The sequence below is a fragment of the Camelus ferus genome, chromosome 2, assembly GCF_009834535.1.
Source record: "Camelus ferus isolate YT-003-E chromosome 2, BCGSAC_Cfer_1.0, whole genome shotgun sequence".
Classification (NCBI taxonomy): domain Eukaryota; kingdom Metazoa; phylum Chordata; class Mammalia; order Artiodactyla; family Camelidae; genus Camelus; species Camelus ferus.
Genome location: NC_045697.1, coordinates 90,700,093 through 90,715,805, shown reverse-complemented (window position 1 = coordinate 90,715,805; position 15,713 = coordinate 90,700,093). Strand labels below are relative to the sequence as shown.

General features: G+C 35.2%; 1 long non-coding RNA gene across 1 annotated transcript in view; it reads left to right on the top strand.

Moving 5' to 3' along the window:
• Positions 1-2: 2 nt before the first annotated feature.
• The window catches only part of LOC116658332, a 27,099-nt gene continuing 11,388 nt past the window's right edge, over positions 3-15,713 (top strand). Inside the window, exon 1 of the long non-coding RNA XR_004313679.1 lies at positions 3-108. This is a non-coding gene — a long non-coding RNA (uncharacterized LOC116658332). The remainder of the gene's footprint in view (positions 109-15,713) is intronic.

Here is a 15,713-nt window from a genome sequence, read left to right as displayed (position 1 = left end):
TTTCCCCGCCTCCGGGCCGACGACCGGAAGTGCTTCGGCGGTCTACAGCTTGGCTGCAAGTGTTGGCGGTCCTGCCTTTTGCAGGCCTCAGCGGGATGATAAAAAAAGGTAACCTGAGAGATGATATATTTTCACCTGGTCAGTTCCTCACTTTACAGTCTGAAAAGCTACTTCTTCCAATTCTGTAAAGGTTTTAAAGTGATTTTTAAACTCCAACTACTTAAACTTGACTGAACAGCACAGAGAAAACAAAAAATTACCGTGGCTTGAACACTCCTTTATACCTGTGTGCTTACTCCAGTTTTTCCTAAGTGTAATGAATGTGTGCGGTGCTTTAAGAAAATGAACTCCATGATTTTGGTACATTTTCATTAAGTATAATGTTCTTTGTATAATAACTCACGTTTGAGAGATTTCACACACGTGATATATATGCTGAAAAAAGACATGGGGGGAGGGTATAGCTCGAGGTTAGAGTACGTGCTTAGCATGCGTCAGGTCCTGGGTTCAATCCCCTGTACCTGCATTAAATAAATAATAATAATAATAAAGAAACAAACCTAATTAAAAAAGACTTATAAGGTTGGTATGATAGACTTTATACATATAGAAGATTGTGATATTCAGTAAGAATATATAACAAACTGAGAGCCACTCCACAAAGTTAGGTCTATTTCTAAATGGAAAGCTCTTTTCATCTACATTAATGGTTATATCAAGTTCACCTAAGTTTGTCTACCTGCGAGCTGTATAAAAGCTCTGTTCATAGAAAAATCAACTTTTACCATTTCTGGAAATTCTTTAAAAGTTGTATGTTATAATGCTTGAGCAGCTGGTTCCAGAGTCCAGTCTTCCAATTAGACTTGCTTTTGCTGTTAAATTTCAGAAGTTCCTGTAATTCGCTGTCATTGTGGGTTTTTTTTTTTTTTTTTAATTTCAGGGGAGTGTTTATTCTTTATTCTGTTAATACCAGGTATTGTATTGACTTTAAAAAAAATTATTCTAGAGCAGTTTTGTAGATGTTCTTAATCCAGTTAAGGAACATCCCCTCTACTCGTAGCTTATTGAGAGTTTTTATCATGAATGGTTGGATTTTGTCAAATAACATTCTCTTCATCTATTGATATAATCATGTAATTTTTCTTTCTTCGCCTGTTGATGTGATGGATTACATTAATTGATTTTTGAATGTTGAACCAGCTTTGCACACCTGAGATAGATCTCACTTGGTCATAGTGTATAATTCTTTTAATATATTTTTTGATTCAATTTGCTGATATTTGTTGAGGATTTTTGCATGTGTGTTAATGAGATATTTGTCTGTAGTTTCTTTCCTTGTAATGTCTTCCCCTGGTTTTGGTGTTACAGTAATGCCGACCCAAGAGAGAGAGTTAGGAAGTATTCCCTCTGCTTCTATCTTCTGAAGGAGATTGCAGAGAATTTGTGTAATTTCTTCCTTAAAGTTTGATAGGATTCACCAGTGAACCCATCTGGGCCTGATGCTTTCTCTTTTGGAAGGTTATTCATTATTGATTCAATTTCTTTAATAGATATAGGCCTATTCAGATTGTCTGTTTCCTTTTGTGTGGGTTTTGGCAGATTGTGTGTTACAAGGAATTGGTCCATTTCATCTAGGTTATCATATTTGTTGTACATCATGTTCCTTTATTATCCTTTTCATGTCCATGGGATCTGTAGTGATGTTCCTCCTATCATTTCTAATGTTAGTAATCTGTAACTTCTCTCCTTTTTCTTAGTTAGCCCGGCTAGCATCTTATGAATTTCACTGATCATTTTAAAGAACCAGCTTTTGGTTTTATTGATTTTCTCTATTGATTTACTGTTTTCAACTTCATTGATTTCTCTAATTCTTATTGGTTCTTTTCTTCTGCTTACTTTTAATTTAAATGCTCCTTTTTTTCTAATTTCCTCAGGTGGAAGCTTAGATGATTGATTTTAAATCATTCTTTTATTCTAATATATACATTCAATGGTATGTTTCACTGCATCCCACACATTTTGATAAGTTGAGTTTTCATTTTCATTTAGTTCAAAATATTTTTGAATTTCTCATGAAATTTCTTTGAACCATATGTTACTTATAAGTGCATTGATTAATCATGTGTTTTGGAGTTTTCCAGTTATTATTTTGTTGTTAATTTAAAGTTAATTCCACTTTAGTCTGAGAGCAGGCATTGCATGATTTCTATTCTTTTACATTTGTTAAGGTTTGTCCAATGGCTCAGGGTCTATCTGGTTGAATGTTCTATGTGAGCTTGAGAAAAACATGTCTTCTGTTGTTGGATGAAGTAGTCTAGAGACATCAATTCTGTCCGGTTGATTGATGGTATTGTTAAGTTCAGCTTTGTCCTTACTGATTTTCTGCCTGCTAGGTATGTTCATTTCTGAGAGTGGTGTTTGAAGTCTCCAACTATAATAGTAGATTCATCTATTTCTCCTTGCTCTTCTGTCAGTTTTTGTCTCACTCTGTTTATGCTTTATTGGTAAGTGCATATACATTAAAATTTATCATGTCTTCTTGGAGTATTGACCTTTTTATCATTACGTAATGCCCTTCTTTATCCCTGATAACTTCCCTTGCCTTGAAGTCTGTTCTGTTGGAAATTGCTGTAACTTCTCCTTTCTTTTGACTAGCATTGATATATTTCTCCCCATCCATTTACTTTTAATCTATCTGAGTCTTTATACTTAAAACGGGTTTCTTATATCTAAGTTTAGACAGTTGGGTTTCCAGTCTGAGAATCACTTGTCTTTTAATTGATGCATTTCAACCATTGGGGTTCAAAGTAATTACTGATACATTTGGATTAATATTTAGCATATTTTTTGCCTTTGTTCTTTGTTTCTACTTTTGTCTTCCACTCTTTTTCTGGCTTTTTGGTTTTAATTGAGCATTTTATTTGATTCCCTTTTTCTCTCCTTTCTTAGCATATCAGTTATACTTCTATTTTTTTTCCTTTGTTTAAGTGATTTCCCTTGAGTTTGCAATATACATTGACAACCAATTTCAGTCCACTTTCATATAACTCTATACCATTTTGCTGTAGACTGAGTATTTGTGTCCCTCCAAATTCATATGTTAAAACCTTATCTCTAGTGTGATGGTATTTGGAGGTAGCACATTTGTGTGATGATTATTATATTATGAAGATAGAGACCTCATGAATGAGACTAGTTCCTTTATAAAAGTGAACCCAAAGAGTTCCCTTACTTCTTCCACCACGTGAGGACACAGTGAAAAGACAACAAGTTGTGAATCAGAAAGCAGGATCTCACCAGGCACCAAATCTTCTGAAGAACTTTTTAACACTTTTCACAAGGCATTTTTTTCAAACTTTATTTTGAATGATTTTAAACTTAGAGAAAAGTTACAAAATAATAGAAAACTTTCTCTACCTGTGATCTCACTGTGTAGCCCCTGGTGTGCTGTGTACCCTCCAAGACCTGTGGGTAATAAACCTTGTTGTTGCTTTTTCCAAAGTTTCCTGATGGTTATTGCTTAAGGCAATGATCATGATCTTGCAATTTAAGAACCGCAATGGCTGATCCAGTCACAACAGTGGTTCTGAAAGGAGAAAAGCCTGTGTATGGAGCTTACTGCAGGCCCTGTGAGTGCCCCCAGGCATTTTTAGCACATAGCATCGTTATTGATAGGCTGATACTGGTACAAAGTACACATATGTTTTATATCACATTACTAACAAACAACCAAGAAGCATACAAAAACACTCATTGCTGCTCCTCAGATGCAGACATCTTCAATTCATTTAACACTTTATTTTTGTATATTCTGCCATATTACTAAATAACATGCTTATGTTCTTTGTTCATTTTTCAGTTTTAGATTTAAATCTATTAAGTTTCTGTTGTGGATGAGGAATTATGTATTTAGTTGTTTTAATTTCACCCCTCTCTGTCCTCATTTCATCTGATCTCATCCTCCAAATGTAGTTACCTCATAATTTTTATCTCAATATTCAGTTTATATTACAATTATGTAAATATTACTCACTTCTAGCTGAGACATAGAATTCTTTTTCCTTTTTATATATACATAACTTTGGGCTTTCCCTACAGTTTAAAAAAATACAAAGCAATGCTTGTACTTTGAACAATTTTTAAAGAATAATGATGTATAGTTCTGAGGAAGCTATGTTAAGAACATTTCTGCCTAAACTTATACAGTGTTGTAAGTCACTTAATTCTTAATAAAACTGAGAAAAAAAGAATATTTCATCTCATATCATTGCTTAGGACAGTTGATTTCCCTCTAAGGTAACTTGAGGCAAGAGGTAAGACTGCTTTATTAAGATATTACAGTGAGGTTGTTTGAAATTTTTCTTGTTTCTTGAGGTATGTTTCTATTTGTATAAACTTCCTGGTTTTGCTGTATCCCATTGGTTTTGGACCATTGGTTTGCATTTTAATTTGTCTCCAGGTTTTTTTCTTTTTCATTTCTTTCTTGATTTCTTCACTAATGTATTGTTTATTTAGTAGCATATTGTTTAGCCTCCACATGTTTGTGTTTTTTGCAGTTTTTTTCTTGGAGTTGATTTCTAGTTTTATGTGTTATGGTCAAAAAAGTTGTTTCATACGATTTCCATTTTCTCAAATTTACTGCGTCTTGTTTTGTGGCCTAGCATATGATGTATCCTAGAGAATGTTCCATTTGCACTTGAGAAGAATGTGTATTCTGCTGCTTTTGGATGGAATGCTCTCTTTATATCTGTCTTTTAAGTTTATCTTGTCTAATGTGTCAGTTGAGGCCATTAGTTTCTTTATTGATTTTCTGTCTGTATGATATGTCCATTGATGTAAAGTGTGGTATTAAAAAGTCCGTTACTATTGTGTTACTGTCAGTTTCTCTCTTTATGTCTGTTAATATTTGCTTTATGTATTTAGATGGTCCCGTGTTGTGTTCATATATGTTTCAAATTGATACATCTTCTTGGATTGATCTGATCTATATACTTCTTTGTCTCTTGGTACGGTCTTTGTTTTAAATTCTATTTTGTCTAATATAAGTATTGCTACCTCAGCTCTTTTTGTTTCCATTTGCATGGAATACCTTTTTCCATCTCCTGGCTTTGATGTGTGTGTGACTTCAGATTTGAATTGACTCTCTTTTAGGGACCATATATATAAGTGTCTTTTAGGGACCATATATATAAGTCAGCCACTGTATGCTTTTTGATTGGAGTATTTAGTCCATTTACATTTAAAGAAATTATTGATACGTATGTACTTATTGCCATTTCATTCATTGTTTTGAGGTTGTTTTTATAGTTCTTTTTTGTTCTTCTTTCATTCTCTTTCCTTGTGATTTGAGGACTATAGTGTTATTTTTGGATTATTTTCTCTCTTTTAATGTGTATGTCTATTTTTTGGAGGGGGGTTTGTGGCTACCATGAGGCATATAGCCATAGCAAAGTATATATATGTTACCTATATGTATACACATGTGTACATTTATATATGTGTATATGTATATATATACACACACAGTTGTTCTAAGTTGCTAGTCCCTGAAGTGTGAATGGATCTTAACAGCTGCATTTTTGTTACCTTTCCTGTTCACTGTTTTTGAAATCACATTTTATGTCTTTTTGTTTTGTGTATTTCTTAACTGCTTATTGTGTGTATAGATGATCTTACTGTCTTTTAAACTTGCCGGTAGCTTTATAAGAGGTTGATCTGCTACCTTTCGTTTATATTTACCTTTACCAATCAGATTTTTTTCCTTTCATAGTTTTCATATTTCTAGTTTTGGCCTTTTTTGTTTTGCTTAGAGAAATCCCTTGAACATTTCTTGTAAAGCTTGTTTGGTGGTACTGAACTCCTTTAGATTTTTCTTATCTGTAAAACTTTTTATCTCCTTTTCAAATCTGAATGATAGCCCTACCTAGAGTGTTCTAGGTTCTAGGTTTTCCCCTTTCATTGTTTCAGATATACTGTGCCACTTCTTTTCTGGCCTTTAGAGTTTCCGCTGAAAAGTCATCTGATAGCCTTATGGGAGATCCCTTGTATATCCCTTGTGGTCCTCTTTTGGTTGATCCTGTTTCTGACTCTATACTTTCTGTATCTCGATGCCTTTTTTCTCTCCAGATTTCAGAAGTTTTCAATTCTTATGTTTTCAAATATATTCTTTGCTCCTTCTGTCTCTGTTCTTCTTCTGGGACTCCAATAATGTGAATATTATTATACTTGTTGTCACAGAGGTCCCTTAAACTATCCCCTTTAAAAAAAAATTCCTTTTTCTTCTTTCTGTTCAACTTGAGTGGTTTCCACTACTCTGTCTTCCAGTTTGCTGATCCATTCCCCTGTGTCATTTAATCTACTGTTGATTCATTCTGTGTATGTTTAATTCCAGTCATTTTATTCCTCAGCTCTGTTTCCTTGTTTTTAATTTTCTAAGTCTGTGTTAGAAACTTCTAACTTCTCACTGTGTTCATCCATTCATCTCCCAAGTTTTTTTGAGAATCTTTTAATCATTACCTTGAATTCTTTATTGATTAGATTACTTATTTCTTCGTCTGAGGTTATTTCTTCTTCACTTATTTCTTCTCTGAGGTTTTACCTTATTTCTTTGTTGGGAACATAGTCCTCTGTTGCCTCATTTTGCCTAATTCTCTGTTTTTATTTCTAGGTGTTTGTTGGTTATTTATGTTTCCTGATCTTGGAGGAGTAGCCTTATGAAGGAGACATTTTATGGGGCCAGGCAGTGCACTTACCTCTGCATGCTCTGTAGGTGCCCTTTATGTGGGCTGTGTGGGCCATTCTGCTGTGGCTGGCTGTGTTCTCTGTGGGCACTGGTCGGCATGGCTGGCCCCAGGACAGGCTAATTGCCAGCCCCTACCTTGGGCAGAGGCTGCCAGCTACTGGTGGGCAGGGCTCAGTCCAGGCATGGCTGGCTCCAGTGTTCTGGAGCTAGTGTTGGCCTTGTGGTGTGTGGGGCTGTGGCCCAGGGAAATCCTGGGAGTGGTGTTGGCTTGCTCATATGTGAGACCAGATCCCAGGGCTGCTGGCTAAGACACCCAAGTTTTCCCAGAGTTGGCACAGGCCTTCTGGTGGGTGGGCTGGGTCTTAATGTGGCTGGCTCTGTGGGACCATGGTGGTGTCATGGCTACTGTCCACCCACTGATGGGCAGGGCCAGGGCCCAGTATCTTTGCTGCAGTGCCCTGGTAGTCCCGGAACTGGAGTTGGTCCATTGGTGAGCAGGGTTGGGGTCAGGCAGTATCAGGCCTTGTGCTAACCAGTGGCTATTTGGGCTGGGTCCTGGGCCCTTTGGTGGTCTGGGCTGTATTCCTGCCCACCTAGCTTCTTGGCTTGGGTTATCCCAGGACTAGTGCCAACTGGCTAGTGGGCAGGGCTGAGTTCGGTCACTAATAAACTAGGGAAGGATTCAAAAATGGTGCTTGACTTCACCAGTGTCCTTGTCATAGGATGAGTTCCCCAGAGTGGCTGCTTCCTCCTGTGTTCTCAGGGTGAGTCCCAATGCCTTCTGTCTCTCCAGGAGGCCAAGATCTTCAAGTGGGCCTGACCCAGTCTCCTTTCAAATTACTGCTTCTTTTCTGCATCTTGGAGCATGTTAGATTTTGTGTATACCTTTTAAGAGTGGAGACTATTTCCCACGGCCCTCTGGCTCTACTAAAAGTGGGCCCCACTGGCCTTCAAAGCTAAGTGTTCTGAAAGATCATCTTCCAGTGCAAGTCCCCCGGGCTACAGAGCCCACAGTGGGCTTGTTACCCTTTGCTTCTTGGTGAGGACCTCTGCAATTGTACTTATTCTCCCATTGTGGATCTTAAATATATCACATTTCTGCCCCTCCTATCTGTCTCATTGTGGTTCCTTCTTTATATCTTTACTTGTAGAATGTCTTTTATGCTAGGCTTTAGGTCATTCTCATCACTGGTTGCTCTATAAATGGTTGTAATTTTGGTGTGCCTGTGGGAGGAGGTGAGCTCAGTGTCTTCCTATTCCACTGTCTTGGCCTCAGTCACCTGTGTCTCAAAATTTCCATTTCTTTTTTGGTCAGTGTTAGTAGTTCATGTTTTGCCTGAATTCCTTTTCTTTAGATTTTCAAATTTGCAATTACTGATTAGAACAATTTGTCTTTTAAAATTTCTCTTAAATCTGTATTTGTCTCCTTTTTCATTTCTTGTTTTGTCTACTAAGGAGTGTATTTATTTTATTAGTTTATGTAATAAAGCTTTAAATTTATCTTTGCTATTGTTATTAAGTTCAGTTTTACCTTTTTTAGTTTTTTATCTTCCTGATTCATTTTTTTCTATTTTTAATGATGAGTGCTTATGCCTTTTTTCATTTTTTTCTCTCTAAAAACAAAATTGTTTAAGGCTATTGTGAGATAATAGAAAAAGATATATGTATATATTAGTCTCTGCCCCTGGTTCCTGGCACAGAGTTCCTCAAACCCTTTTAATTTCCTATGTTACAAGAGCATCTCTCGTTCTAATATTTGCTTTTTACCCCATCCTGCCACAAGGCTCCTAAAACCCTTGTAAGTTCCTATATGATAAAAGCACGAGGAGCATTATGTGTTTTACTGAGGTGACTCTGGTTGGGCTTCTGGATGGCTCCTGGCTGTGGGCTGGTCAACAGAAAGACCCAGCCATGATTAGAAGCTCGGAACTTTCAGTCCCACTCCCCCTTCCTCAAGAGAGAGGAGAGGCGCTGGAAATGGGGTTAATAGTTGATCATGACTACGCGAGGAAGCCTCTATAAAATCCCAGTTATAGGGGCTCTGGAGAACTTTTGTGTTGGTGAAAGCATCCACATGAGGAGAGTACTGCACCCAGCTCCACTGGGACAAAAGTTCCTGTGCTCTGGACCCTCCCAGGCTTTGCCCTATTTATCTCATCTGGCTGTTCATCTACATCTTTTATCATATCATTTAATAGACTGATAAACACATGTAAGTGTTTCCATGAGTTCAGTGAACCATTCTAGCAAATTAATCATGGGAACCTCCAAATTGTAACTAGGTCAGACAGAAGTTGTTGGTAACCTGGGGACCTGTGACTTGCGATTGGCATCTGAAGTGGGGAGTAGCCCTGTGAGAGTAAGCCCTTAACCTGTGGAATCTGACTCTGTGTCCAAGTATGTAGTCTCAGAGTTGAGTTAAATGGTAGGACATCCAGCTGTTGTGGAGAATTGCTTGTTTGTGGGGGAAATCCCTATACATTTGATATCAGAACTGTTGTGAGTGTGAGAATAAAGGAGACACAAAGGAAAGAAAGACATAGGAGGAAAAACTGAGGTTTTAACAATACAGGTGTGAATTTTCCTCAGTACTGTTTTCATTTACCCTGTTGGTCTTTGTATGATGTATTCTCCTTTTCATTGGTTTCTGGACAGTAATTTCCTATATATTTTCTTCTCTGGTACATACATATTCTGCTTTCATTCTGAATTTCCAAATTTTGAGATTATTTATTGGCTTATGATTAGAGGATGTGGCCCAAAATTTTCTTCTCTTGGCCATATATATACATACATATATATAATCATTTTTTGGTAAACATTCCATGAACATGTGGAAGTAGATCTAAATTCTGTTTGAGGGATGGAATAATTGAATCACGTTAACAGTGCTGTTCTTCTATGTCCTTACTACGTCTAATTTTGCCCATGCCATATACGTTCTCACTTCCTTATTAATGGATTTTCAATTTTGTTGGAGATAGCAAGGTACAATCTGCAAAACTAAATTTCCTAGGTTACCAAGGTGATGGAGTATCCTTAAAATTAAGTTCTGGTGAATGGCATTTTGGTGAAAATTGCTGAGTGTGGGTTCCAGAAAAGGTTCCATTTTTTTTTTTCATTTAATTTGCCAAATGGGTAGACCTCATTTGCCCTTCCCCTTTTGTCCTTTTTTTCTGTCTGGAATGTGGATATAATACTTTAATTAAAAAAAAATCGAAATACCAGGTCAGTGAAAATCAAAAAAGAGGAAAGTGAAGAATTAACTGTTAAGCTGTCATGTGTCAGTGTGGTCAATTAGGACAATGAGCCAAACTAAAAGTAATAATATTTTATTCATTTTTTGTGCTACTATACACGAGAGGTAAAGAAAAAAAAAGTGCTAGCTTCTCAGAGTTCTGTTTTTTCTCCATGGAATGGCAGTGGGCGTGGGTCATCAGATGACAGGCAGTGCAGACAGGTGGAAATGTCTTACTGCTTAAGAGCACCGATCAAAAGGCTACTATCATGTATGGACTTGGGGTTTGGGAGGAGGAAAAGGCATGATGGCTAGAAGTGGAAAAGTTCTCTGTCAGAGGAGAAAGTGTCTTAGTCAAGGTTCCCTGATAAAGAAGTCTTGATGGAGGTTCCTCTATAAAGGGGCCTCTGAATGGAGGTGATTGGGCTAGAAATGATGATGGCCTAGGGTGGGAATGGGTATCAGAGGCCTTGATTGCAACTCCCCTAGAGAATGCAGTGATCTGGCTGTGCTCCAAGTCTGATGGGGGGAACGCAGTTTGGCCCCATGAGGCTGTCTAGGCAAAACCTATGTAATTGCCTGTTGAACCTGAGGGGTCACACATAGGATTTTAACTTGGAACCAGATTCTTCATTATCAGATAAGAGGAATTTAATGTTAAAAGGAATAATGGGCATAAAGAAGGATCTATAGGATATGTCACAGGTGATGAAAAAGATGTTATAGACCCCTATGTATCAAAAAATAAATACACAAATGTATTAGACATCTAGGAAGTTGATTTTAGACATGTGCATCTGTATGTCTGTGTCTATATGTAAGTTCACTTAGCAGCTGTCTAATATAAACTTAGATGCATTTTATTTTTGTTACTGCCAAGGAAGAAGAGCATCTGAGACAAAATAAGATTCTCAACTTAGAATCTAGTTTAGTTATGTATTTTTTAATAATACTAATTCCTGTTTTCACACATCATAACTCATATAATGATCAAGATAGTGTTGTTTAATACATTTAATATTTAGATTTACCCATATATTTATGTTTTTTATTGAAGTATAGGTAAATTACAGTCTTTTGTTATTTTCAGGTATACAGAATAGTGATTCAGTATTTTTGCAGATTATATTCCATTATAGGTTATTAGAAAGTGTTGGGTATAATTCCATATACTACATAGTAAATTCTTGTTGCTTATCTATTTTAAGTGTAGCGATTTGTATCTGTTAATCCCATACCCCTAATTCACTCCTCCCCACTTTCCTTTCCTCTTTGGTTACCATAAATTTGTTTCCTCTCTGAGTCTGTTCCTGTTTTGTATATACATTCATTTGTATTATTTTTTAGAGTCCACATATAAATGATAACTTATAGTATTTGTCTTTCTCTGTCTGACTTATTTCACTAAGCATAATATATATTCTCTAGGTCCATTCACATTACTACAAATGGCAATATTTCATTCTTTTTTTATGACTGAGTAATATTCCATTGTGTGTATATATAAAAATACACCATGTCTTCTTAATCCACTCATCTGTTGATGGTCACATGGGTTACTACTATTGTAAATATTGTAAATAGTACTGCTAGGAACATTGGGTTACATATATCATTTCAAATTGATGTTTTCATTTTTTTCCCCACATATATACTCAGCAGTAGAATAGCTGGATTATATGGTAGTTTGATTTTCAGTTTTTAAAGGAACCTACATACTGTTTACCATGTAATGACTGCACTATTATACATTCCCACCAACAATATAGAGGTGTTCTGTTTTCTCCACATCCTCTCCAACATTAGTTTTTTGATAATAGCCATTCTGACAGGTGTAAGGTGATTTCTCAAGTGGTTTTGATTTGCATTTCTCTAATAATTAGTGATGTTAAGCATCTTTTCATGTGCTTACTGGTCATTTGTGTGTTTTCTTTGGAGAACTGTCCATTTAGGTCTTCTGCCCATTTTTAAAATTTGTTTTGATCTGTTTCTTTTTATTATATTAATTTGTATGAGCTATTTGTATATTTTGGATATTAACTCCTTGTTAGTTGCCTCATTTGCAAATATTTTCTCACAGTCCACAGGTTGTCTTTTTGTTTTGTTGATGGTTTCCTTTTCTGTACAAAAGCTTTTAAATTTAACTAGGTCCCATTTGTTTATTTTTGCTTTTATTTCTTTTGCCTTGGGAGACTAATCTAACAAAATACTATGATTTATGTCAAAGAGTGTTTCCCCTATGTTCTCTTCTAGGAATTTTATGGTATCATGTCTTACATTTAGATCTTTAAACCATTTTGAGTTTATTTTTGTGTATGGCATTACAGAATGTTCTAATTTCATTGTTTTACATATGGCTTTCCAATGTTCCCAGCACCACTTGAAGAGACTGTATTTTCTCCCTTGTATATTCTTGCCTCTTTTTTTCTATATTGATCACAGGTACATGGGTTTATTCCTGGGATCTCTGTTCTGTTCCTTTGATCTCTATGTCTGTTTTTGTGTTGATTACTGTAGCTTTGTAGTATAGGCTGAAATTTGGAAGGATTATACCTCCAGCTTTGTTCTTTGGTCTCCAGATTGCTTTAGCAGTTATGGGTCTTTTCTGGTTTCATATACATTTTAGCATTATTTCTTCTAGTTCTGTGAAAAATGTCCTGGGTAATTTGATTGGGATTGCACTAAAACTGTAGATTGCTTTGGATAGTATGGCCATGTTGATATTGATTCTTGCATTTCAAGAGCATGGGATATTTTTCCATTTCTTTGACTCATCTTCAAATTCCTTTATCAGTGTTTTATAGTTTAAAGGGAATAGATCTTTCACTTCCTTGGTTAAGTGTATCCCTAGGTAGTTTATTTTTTTAAATGCTATTTTAAATAGGATTTTTTTTTCTTCTCAGACATTTCATTATTGCTGTATAAAACACAGCAGATTTCTGTATATTAACCTTGTATTCTACAACTTCATTTATTAGTTCTAATAGTTTTTGGGTGGAGACGTTAGGGTTCTCTACCTAGAGTTTCATGTCATCTGTAGAAAGTGACAGTTTTAGCTCTTCTCTTCCATTTTTGATGCCTTTTTTTTTCTTCTCCTTGTCTGATTGCTGTGGCTAGGAATTCCAATACTGTGTTAAATAGAAGTGGTGATAGTAGGCATCCTTGTCTTATTCCTAAATTTAGTAGGAAGGCTCTAGCTTTTAAAGTTGAGTTTATGTTCCTGTGTCATTGTCATAAATGTCCTTTATTATGTAGAGATGCTTCCTCTATGCCCACTTTGATGAGCATTTTTATCATGAATGGATGTTGAATTTTGTCAAATGCTTTTTTTGCATTTTCTGAGCTGATATGTGGTTTTTGTCTTTTCTTTTGATAGTGTGGTGTATCACAATGATTGATTTGCATATGTTGAACACATCTTCATGATCCTGGAATAAATCCAACTTGATCATGGTGTATGATCCTTTGTATGTATTGTTGAATTCAGTTTGCTATTTTGTTGTGGAATTTTGCACATATAGCATATATATTCATCAAGGATATTGGCTTGGTTGGGTTTGTTTGTTTTTTGTTTTTTGTTTTTGTTTTTGTTTTTTTAGTGCCTTTGTTTAGTTTTGCTATCAGGGTAATGGTGATCCCATAAACATGAATTTGGGAGTGTTTCTTCCCCTTTAGTTTTTTGGAATAGTTTGAGAAGTGGAAGTATAAGTTCTACTTTGTTTGTTTGGTGGAATCCCCCAGTGAAGCCATCCAGTCCTGGACTTTTGTTTTTAGGACATTTTTTGTTATTGTTTTTTTTAAATTACAGATTCTATTTCACTTCTAGTGATCAGTCTGTTCAAATTTTTGGTTTCTTCTTGAACTCAGTATTGACAGGCTGTATATTTCTAGAAATTTGTCCATTTCTTCTAGGTTGTCTGATTTATTGGCATATAACTGTTAATAGTATTCTCTTAGGAGTTCTTATATTTCTGTGTTATCAGTTATTATTTCTCTTTCATTTCTTATTGTGTTTATTTGAGTCCTTTTTCTTCTTGAGCCTAGTTAAAGGTATGTCAATTTTGTTTATCTTTTCAAAAAATAAGCTCTTGGTTTAATTGATCTTTCCTTTTTGTTTTGATATCTGTAATTTCCTCTCTGATATTTATTATTTCCTTCCATTTGTTGACTTTGAGTTTTATGTGTTCTCCTTTTTCTGATTCTTTTAGGTGGTAGGTTAGGCAGTTTATTCGAGATTTTTCTTGCTTCTTGAGGCTGGCCTGTATTACTGTAAACTATCTTCTTAGGGCTGTTTTTGCTGCATCTCATAGATTTTATCTGTTTTCATTTTTGTGTTGAGGTATTTTCTGATTCCTTCTTTGATTTCATCTTTGACCCATTGTTTTTTTAGTAACGTGTTGTTTAGTATCTACAGGTTCATTCTTTCCCCATTTTTCTTTCTGTGGTTGATTTTTATTTTCTTACCATTGTGATCAAAAAAGATGCTTGAAATATTTTTTTGTTCTCTTACAAACTTCAGGCTTCTTTCATGACTCATTATGTGGTCTGTCCTAGAGAATGTTCTGTGAGTGCTTGAAAAGAATGTGTATTCTGATTTGTTTTTTGTTTTTTGTTTGTTTTTTTTTTTGGTTATAGTGTTCTGAAGATATCAGTTAATTCCAGATAGTCTATTGTGTCATTTAGGACCTTTGTTGCCTTCTTGATTTTCTCTCTGGAAGATCTGTCCATTGATGTCTGTGGGGTGTTAAAGCCTCTTACTATTATTGTATTCCTGTCAGTTTCTCCCATTATGTCTGTTAGTATTTCTTTCATATGTTTAGGTGCTCCTATATTGGGTACATATAAGTTAACAAGTATAATATCCTCTTCTTGCATTGGTCCCTTTATCATTATATAATGTCATTCTTTGTCTTTTTTATGGACTTTGTTTTAAAGTCTATTTTGTCTGATATTAGTATTGTTACCACCACTTTCTTGTCATTTCCATTTGAATGAAATAACTTTTCCCATCCCCTCACTTTCAGTCTGCATGTATCTTTCACCCTGAAGTGAGTCTCTTATAGGCAGCATATCGTAGGTTCTCATTTTTTATCCAATCTGCCATTCTGTGTCTTTTGATTGATTAGTCCATTGACATTTAAAGTAATTATTGATAGGTATGTACTTATTACTGTTTAAAATTTTGTTTTCCAGTTGTTTTTTTAATTCATTTCTTTTTGTTTTTCCTTTTGTGTTTTTTGTGTTTTTTTTTTTTTTTTTTAGTATGCTTGAGTTCCTTTCCTTTTGGTTTTTTGTGACTCTATTACAAGATTTTTATTAGTGATTACTCTGGATTTCAAGTATGTTGACCCATAACTATGTCTACTTGTTTTAAACTGATAATTATTCAAGTTCAAACTTTTCTAAGAGATCAATATTTTTGACTCCCGTCCCCCATATTTTGTGATTTTTATGTCCTATTTTGACATCTTCATGATTTATTCTAAAAGATTATGTTTTTACTCCCTTCCTCCACATTTCATATTTTTGCTGTCCTATTTTATGTCTTTGTGTTTATTCTTTTATTACTGTTTTTTTTTGTATTTATAGTCACTTTCACTAATTTTTGTTTTTTTAATCTGTGTACTGGCTCATTTAAGTGATCTTCAGTTCTTACTATATATTTGTCTTTTGGGATTTTCCCTTTGTTTTAGATGTTGCTTCTTTTCCATTTAGAGAAGACCCTTCATTTCT